The sequence below is a fragment of the Bidens hawaiensis genome, unplaced genomic scaffold, assembly GCF_021521415.1.
Source record: "Bidens hawaiensis isolate Kalapana, Puna unplaced genomic scaffold, B.hawaiensis_p1.1 tig00026342_1, whole genome shotgun sequence".
NCBI classification, from domain to species: Eukaryota; Viridiplantae; Streptophyta; class Magnoliopsida; order Asterales; family Asteraceae; genus Bidens; species Bidens hawaiensis.
Window position 1 is genome coordinate 82,858 of NW_027505068.1, and position 8,091 is coordinate 90,948.

The 8,091-nt window shown below is 36.3% G+C and overlaps 1 pseudogene across 1 annotated transcript; it reads left to right on the top strand.

Annotated features, from left to right (window-relative positions):
- Window positions 1-504: 504 nt before the first annotated feature.
- Window positions 505-5,273, top strand: LOC143610451 (putative zinc transporter At3g08650; annotated as a pseudogene). Its single transcript, XR_013149589.1, has 6 exons — window positions 505-684; window positions 2,053-2,591; window positions 2,686-2,969; window positions 3,060-3,188; window positions 3,502-3,599; window positions 4,204-5,273. The product of XR_013149589.1 is annotated as a putative zinc transporter At3g08650 (transcript).
- The last annotated feature ends 2,818 nt before the right edge of the window (window positions 5,274-8,091 follow it).

The window sequence follows — 8,091 nt, forward strand, 5'->3', positions numbered from 1 at the left end:
TATGAGACATATAGACACTTTTTGTTGTTGTCGTTGTTGTTGTATTTTTTGGTGTTTTTTTTCTTCAGTAAGATCACATTTTTAACAAATTTCAATTTAAAACACAGAATTTAAGAAATAACATCCCGCATAATTATAAAAATAAAAACACATAACTTATAAACAAAAAACACACCCCTTTTTAAAAGTATATATTGTGTTCCTACTAATTAAACAACCTACAAACAACATGAGTGTTTCGAGCTACAAGCCTAAACATTTCATACATATGTCGGGTTATATAGACCTATAGGAGTCGTATAAGCATATGTATAAACACAACAAGGGTGGTGTTCGTATACAACATCGTTACATCCCTAAAAAACACAAGCAAGTTATGTAAACATAATAAAAGAGTAGGGAGGAAAAACGTAAGATGAGAAAATGAAAACAATGGATGGGTTGGGTTTGGGTTTGGGTTTGGGTTTGGGTTTGGGTTTGGTTTATCCACCCACCCACGGAATCCGTCAATCACAAACGTGGTTTTTGTCTCCCGTTATCCGTGGGTTGGCTTCATTGTTAAAGTCTCCTCTTCTATCTATAATACATAATATTAATATTAATCTCTCTCTGTATCTTCTTCTTATTCGGGATCTCTGAAGCCGTAATAATATTATTATGACGGCCCATTTCTCCGATTAACAGGTAGGTTTCATCAATCAATCAATCACTCCTTAAATTTATTTGGGTTTTCATTCCTTCATCAGCTTCCGTTTCAATTCAATACACCAATCGCTTATTCAATTCCAAATAATTGTTTCATTTCTACCCCTAATTTGTTGTCAATTGCTGATCTAACTGGAATTGTGGAATTTTGATTAAGAATTGACTTTGTGCCCTAGATTGTATACTTAGCTGCTCTGTAAGGTGAATTTAGGAACTGTGTATGTAGTGCATGGCATCATCGTGCATCAGCTAGGTTATATTTAGATTGTTCAAATACAGGTTATCAAAATTAATGTAATTGTTAGTGTTCATTTTATGCTGTTTTTGACTGTCTGTCTTGTAATGATGCCTAATTTAGATTATAGAATCTCGGAATTTATCCGTTATTGAATTCGAAATGGTTGTTTCATTTTTAGCTCTAGTTTGTTGTTGATTGCTGATCTAACTGAAGTTGTCGAATTCTGGTTAAGAAATGGTGTTTGTGATCGAGTTTATGTCCTAGATTACTGACTTAGCTGCTCTGTGAGATGAATTTAGGAATTGTGTAGTGCATCATCATGCATCGGCTAGGATAAATTCAGAATTTTATATATATTTTTTAAAATTGTTTGTTTTAATTTTATGTTTAAAGAGCATTTATGCTGATTTTGACTATGTTTAACAACTTTATGATGCATCAGCTAGGTTAAGTTCAGATTTTTACAAAAAGGTTATGATTTTCACCTCATAACCTCTAAAATTGATGAAATTGTGTGTTTTAATTTTATGCTTTAAGTGCATTTATGCTGTTTTTGACTACGTGCGCCTAATTTAGAGTGGAAAGCCCCAAGTTTATTCCCTTTTATGTACAATCATTGATTCATTGCTACATATCAGAATCATACAAACATATTTTGAATTGCAGGCAGACACTAATGCAAGTGTTTTAAACAACTGATGCAGATTTGTGTTTACATTCCAAAACTTGAAGCTTGCGATGTAGGGCACAATTAAAATTATAGCATGCTGCTTAAAAATTGTTGTTTATGATTGAATTTGTGCCCTAGATTACATATGTAGCTGCTCTGTAAGATGAATTTTGGAATTGTATAGTACATCATAGTGCATCAGCTAGGTTCAATTCAGATTTTTACAAAAGGGTTATCATTATCATCCTATAACTTCTGAAATTGATGAATCTGTTTGTTTTAATTTTATGATTATGAGCATTGGTACTGTTTTGACTGTTTTGACTATGTTTAAGAACGTGGTGCGCCTAGTGCAGAGTATAGAATCCCCAAATTTATCTTCATATGTTTACAATTATTGCTTAATATTATAATCATGCTAACCTATGTTGAATTGCAGGAGGATACAAATGCAAGTGTCCTAAACAGCTGATGCGGATTTGTGTTTATATTACAGCTGAATAGGGCACGGTTGAAATGGGTTCGGGATTCAAACAAATCTTGTTAATCTTGTTATTACTAGTGCAATATAGTTCTGGTACATCGGGTTCAGAAAACAGTACCTCACAGAGGTTAATAACCGCTCCATTGAAGGAGACGGTAGAAAGTGTGATAGATGGCAACAATTTAGGGGAATCTTTTAGGTCTGGTGTCACAAGCGATGAACCTGTTGGGAAAAGCAGTGGGACCAGTAGGGTTTCAGTTACTACTGTTGCTTTGTTTACTTTAGCAATGGCGGCTGCTACTGGTTTAGGTGCATTACCGTTCTTTTTTGTGGAACTTGATGCTCAGTGGGCTGGGATATGTAACGGGATGGCTGCAGGAGTTATGTTGGCTGCAAGTTTTGATTTGATACAAGAAGGACGGGATCATGGTAGTGGTAGTTGGGTTGTTACGGGCATTTTGGCAGGTGGCATTTTTATTTTGCTATGTAAAAAGGTAATTTAATCATCGGCTTACTTTTGCTTGCGAAGGTTTTGCTCCGGAGTCGGGTATCATGATTGACATAAGCTTGCTTTTTTAATCTTTTTAGTTTCTTGAGCATTATGGTGAAGTCAGTATGTTGGACATAAAGGAGCAGATGCAAACAAGGTTATTCTTGTAATTGGAATCATGACACTTCATTCATTTGGGGAAGGTTCTGGAGTTGGGGTGTCTTTTGCTGGCTCAAAAGGTCTTTCTCAGGGCCTTTTGGTAACTTTAGCCATCGCTGTTCATAACATACCTGAAGGTTTAGCTGTTAGTATGGTGCTTGCATCCAGAGGAGTTTCTCCACAAAATGCTATGTTATGGAGTGTAATTACATCTTTGCCCCAGGTATTATTTTGCATTGTTATCTGTTTTTAAGGATGTAAGAAGAACATTAATTTATTTTTAGGGTATCTTATATTGTCCATATTCTGGCAGCCCATTGTAGCAGTACCCTCTTTTATATGTGCTGATGCCTTTAACAAACTGCTGCCATTCTGTACGGGCTTTGCAGCAGGGTGTATGATCTGGATGGTTGTTGCTGAGGTTCTTCCAGATGCTTTTAAGGTACCACGCCTTATGAAAGATCATCATTTTTTTTAAAGCAATGATACAGTAATCGACTTTAACACACTTGGACTTCACTTTTGTAAAGGGCTGTCTTTTAAACATTACAAAATGTATTGATGGTCTACTACTCTACTTTTGTCCACCTCAGTTGATGAAACTTCTTACTTTTGGTAATTCACAATTCAATTTAGTACAACCAATAAATTGGAATACAACTTTGTCTCTGTCTTCGGAGTTCATTTTTACTTTTAATAGAGAAAAACGAACTTTATATTCTGGACTGTTGTAACAGTTTCTTATGGTTCTATAGGAAGCATCGCCGTCTCACGTTGCATCTGCAGCTACAATTTCAGTCGCCACTATGCAAGCTTTCGGTGCCATGTTTCAGAATTTTGGTCTCAATTACAAGTAAGTTAATTTAAAACGTTGCATACACTTTTGGGTCCTAACATGTAATTTCATAATGTGTATATGTTGCATGCATGGTATGCTAATTTTTTAGTGTTCTTTGCCTTACTAATTACTATATGGAAGTTAATTATAAAAGCTATACCAGGATAGCTCTTCTTGCTGGATTAATCTGTTCAACATTAGTCAGTTAAGTTTGATCTAATAAATGTTAGTCAGTTACTAGAAAACGATGCGTTAAGTTGGAGGTGTTCTTGGACGAATGGCCCACTTTTCTTGGAAAAAAAAGCTGCACAATTTTCAGCATGCAATATTTTGCTTTCTAAAAGGTGTTTGGATAGCCATTGATGCAATCCTGTCTCTGTTTTTTCATGTCCATCCATCTTTTTATTTTATCGGGTTATATTTTATGTTTTACGGGTCAAAACAGTTGAAACTAGTAAAACTAACTAAGAAGGAAACAAGCGGGTGGAAAGCTGCCATAGTGTATTTAATGCATACAATAAACTCTCGAGTCATTTTCTTTTTAAAAAAATTCTGGATTATCACTGTATTAATTAACTTTTTGGCTATTGCCTTTTTGACTATTTTTCATTGGATGTAGTTCAGAAGGCGCTTCAGGGTTCCTGGTGTCATTACTTTTCGGTCTCGGCCCATTACTAGGTGGCAACATTCTAGTTGCTTTTGCACTCGCGTTCCATCTACAACACGCGCTTCTCACCGGTGTTGCATCCGGTATTGCATTTGTACTTGGTGCATGGCGGCCACTTCAATTACTTTTCTCATCCAAAATTTCATTCCTCACGCTCACCGCCCTTCTGGCAACGGGGTCCACATTCACCCACATCTCGACTTCCACCGCCACCAAACTTGCCACCCAGAAAATAACATCAACGAACACCTTACCTAACCCAACTGCCTTTTCTATAAGCGCACTCACCCTCCAGTCAATACTCTCATGTCTAGCCGTGGCCCTACACGCACTAGCCGAAGGGCTTGCGCTAGGCGTGGCTGCACCAAAAGCTTACGGGTTTGGTCGACACATGGTCCTGCCCGTTTCTCTTCACGGACTCACCCGTGGTGCTGCTGTTGCCAGCTGTATATTTGGAGCGACCGACAGTTGGTACGGGTCGTTAGCGGGGTCCGGGTTGATCGGGATCGTGGGTCCTGTTTCGGCTATTGCAGCCATTCTTGCTGGGATTGATTATAGCGGTTTGGATTATTTGATGGTGTTTACGTGCGGCGGTTTAATACCGTGTTTTTGGAGCATGCTTAGAAGGGCAATGCGATTGGATACACGGAAAAGCACGACGGGTGTCTTGGCGGGAGTCGGGTTTGCCACTGTCTGTCTCATGTGTACAAAATTGGTGTGCTTACATACGCCTTACTGCAACTCTGCACCGGAAGCTGTGAGATAGTAGATGGTAAGTCGCAACAGTATTTATTGTTACGCGTTAAAGCTGGTTTTGGGGAGAACAAAAAGGGCTCGGGAAGCGTGTGTATTGAGGATTATGAGATTATTTCTGTGACAAAGGTAAGATTTGTTTTGATTATGCATCTAACACTAATTTGTAACGGTTATAAAATGCGTAAAACATGTAGTTAAAGTGTCTGGGATGTACCATACGACAGTTATTACCAAGTATACAGAATTCAAAGTTTACTTTTTTTTTATTTTGTTTGTTTTTTGGATTTATGATTCTTAATTTGTTTTATATGGCATAGAAACTGTTAATCATCATCTTGGTTCTTTATGATTGAAGTTGCATACTTGCATGGCCGGCCATACTTTTTAAAACAAAAATAAAATTAGACAGCTAGAAAAATACAATTTTCAATTAAAAGTGTACTTTTTTTCACCGGCAGGAAATACTAAAATGAAATTTTTACTTTTTGATGGTTTCAACTGGAATGGAAATGGTACACAACACCATGTTTTGATAGATGTACATTGAGTTGAAATCTTCTTTGCTATTTCTATTTTAAAAAAATATTTTAATATATTTGAGATCCTTGTTTTGTGTAAAACTTTATGGGCAAAGTTAAACACGTCATTTGAAAAATAGTTCTAGAACAAAATACTAAGGCTATGTGTAGTGAAGGGGCTACAAAATGAGATGTTAGAACAAAATACTAAGGCTATGTGTAGTGAATGAACTACAAAATGAGATGTTTTGTGTCATGTGACGCCCAGTCAGTAAAAAGTGAGTTTTGTGTTTACGGGGTGTAGTGGTGTTGTAACTTATATATATATATATATCACACATTTGAATATAACAATAATAAAAGTAAAGGATGAAAGGCGACAAATATTCCTCGCCTCCCCCCCACCAAAAAAATGTCGTCCCTTTTGTAGCCCATTGGGCGACGTTCACCAAAAAAAATTGCGCATATCGTCCCTCAAATTCGCCCCACTATGGATATCCTAAGTTACTAACGATGTCTTAGTGAAGGTTATTTATGATATAATCTTTTCACTTGGTGAGAATTAGATACCAGTCTTAGAACTCATGTTTGTACAAACGTATACGAACTTAGAATAGTAAGATGACAAAGGATGGACCTACAAGTTGTTGATGGATCATGGAACACGAGTTGATGCATTAGTTGTTTGGTCAACGGTTAATAGTTTGACTATGAATGCAATACCGTTTGATCTTTTAACCGACGAAGATTTTTACTATGTTCATGAACATCAAACAATACCTAATCATAGAAATGGGTTTTTTTTTATACAAATGTAGATACACATAATGGTTGTTTTTGTTATAACTTAGTATCGAGTGTTTATACAATAACATCTAAAAGATTCATGTATGGTTTGAATTAAACATGCCTCTAAGGCGGTTTGCTATGGGCGTGGTTGGGGGGCGCTCATGGGGCGGCTTTGGGTTTGAACACCACCGAGGGGCGCTAACTTAGGGGCGTATAAGTGGCGGCCTCACTAAGACCGGTGCTATGGGGTGAATATGTGGGCCCTCTCTCTCTCCCTCTCTCACAAACACATGCATACATATATAAATATATATAACATGGTAAAGAGACATTAAACCACAGTTTGGCGTTATGGAGAGACAACAAACCTACATGGCGATGATGTGGCGGTGATATGATACTATGGAGGGGCTTTAAAGCCCCCTCCATAGTGAACAACCTAACATAATCATCTCTTAGTTATATAAATGCATTTCAAAGCTTAAAAAATGAGAATGTTCGGATCAAATAGTTTTAGAGTAAATTACAGGAGTAGGTTAGAAACTCATGTATTGTACGAGCTTGAATAAACGAAATATTGAATAATTAATAATAAAAATTTATATATAATAAAATGATATATTGAGATACGATATGACTGAAATTATGTTTAGGGTCTTTGGGCCGCATGTTGCAAATTCACATGCAACATAATACTTTCATGCCATAATATAATGGTGTATTTTAAATTAAGAAAACACACAATATTATATTAGATTCAGCATCTATGATGTATCAAAGATCCCTTAAATCAAATTATGTTGGATATGAAAACCTTTTGGAATATTGATATCTTATTTGGTTAAGAATAACAGCATGATTTTATCTCCTTTTAAAAAAGGGTGAAAACACTTTATTGTTGAATCTTGGTCGGTAAATTGCGACATCAAAGGTAACGCTTATAATTTTATAATTGTTATAATATTAGCCTTAATTACAACAATATTATTGAAGTAATATTTGAACAAAGAAACAAGAGGATAAAAGGAAAAGATAAGAATGTGTACTGGGGATGATATTTCATTTACATTGTAGTATTATTTATACTACGTAAATGTGAAATTGCCGACAAACTCAAATTATTATATCTTTACTTGGAGTGTTCATGTGACCATAATTTAGACAATTGTGAAAAAGGTGTCATACAACTTGCACAATTCGTCGGTGGATTCATAACACTCCCCCTTGGATGACACCTTTTCAAAACTTCGGGGTCTTGAAGTACTGCCTCATTAAAAACCTTGCTAAAAGAAAACCCAATGGGAAAAAACTTTAGCTAAGGGAAAAAGAGTGCAGTATATAGCTCCCCCTCAAATTGCAGGTCGTTACATTGTTCGTACATGGCGCATGCCAATATCATGAACATGTTTCCTGAATGTTGCTGTGGGAAGTGCTTTTGTGAAAAGATCAGCTGAGTTGTTGCTGGACTGGACATATCTCATTTCAACCTGATTGTCTTTAATAAGGTCTCGAGTATACTCAAAGTATCTTGGTGGTATATGCTTTGTTCTGTCACTTTTGATATATCCTTCCTTCATTTGCGAGACACAAGCTGCATTATCTTCATAGATAGGAGTTGGAATTAGATCTTTCTCTAGTCCACAAGAAATCAATATGTGTCGTGACATAGATCTTAACCATACACATTCTCTTGAAGTTTCATGCAATGCAATGACTTCAGCATGATTTGAAGATGTTGCAATGAGTGTTTGTTTCTGAGAACGCCATGAAATCGCAG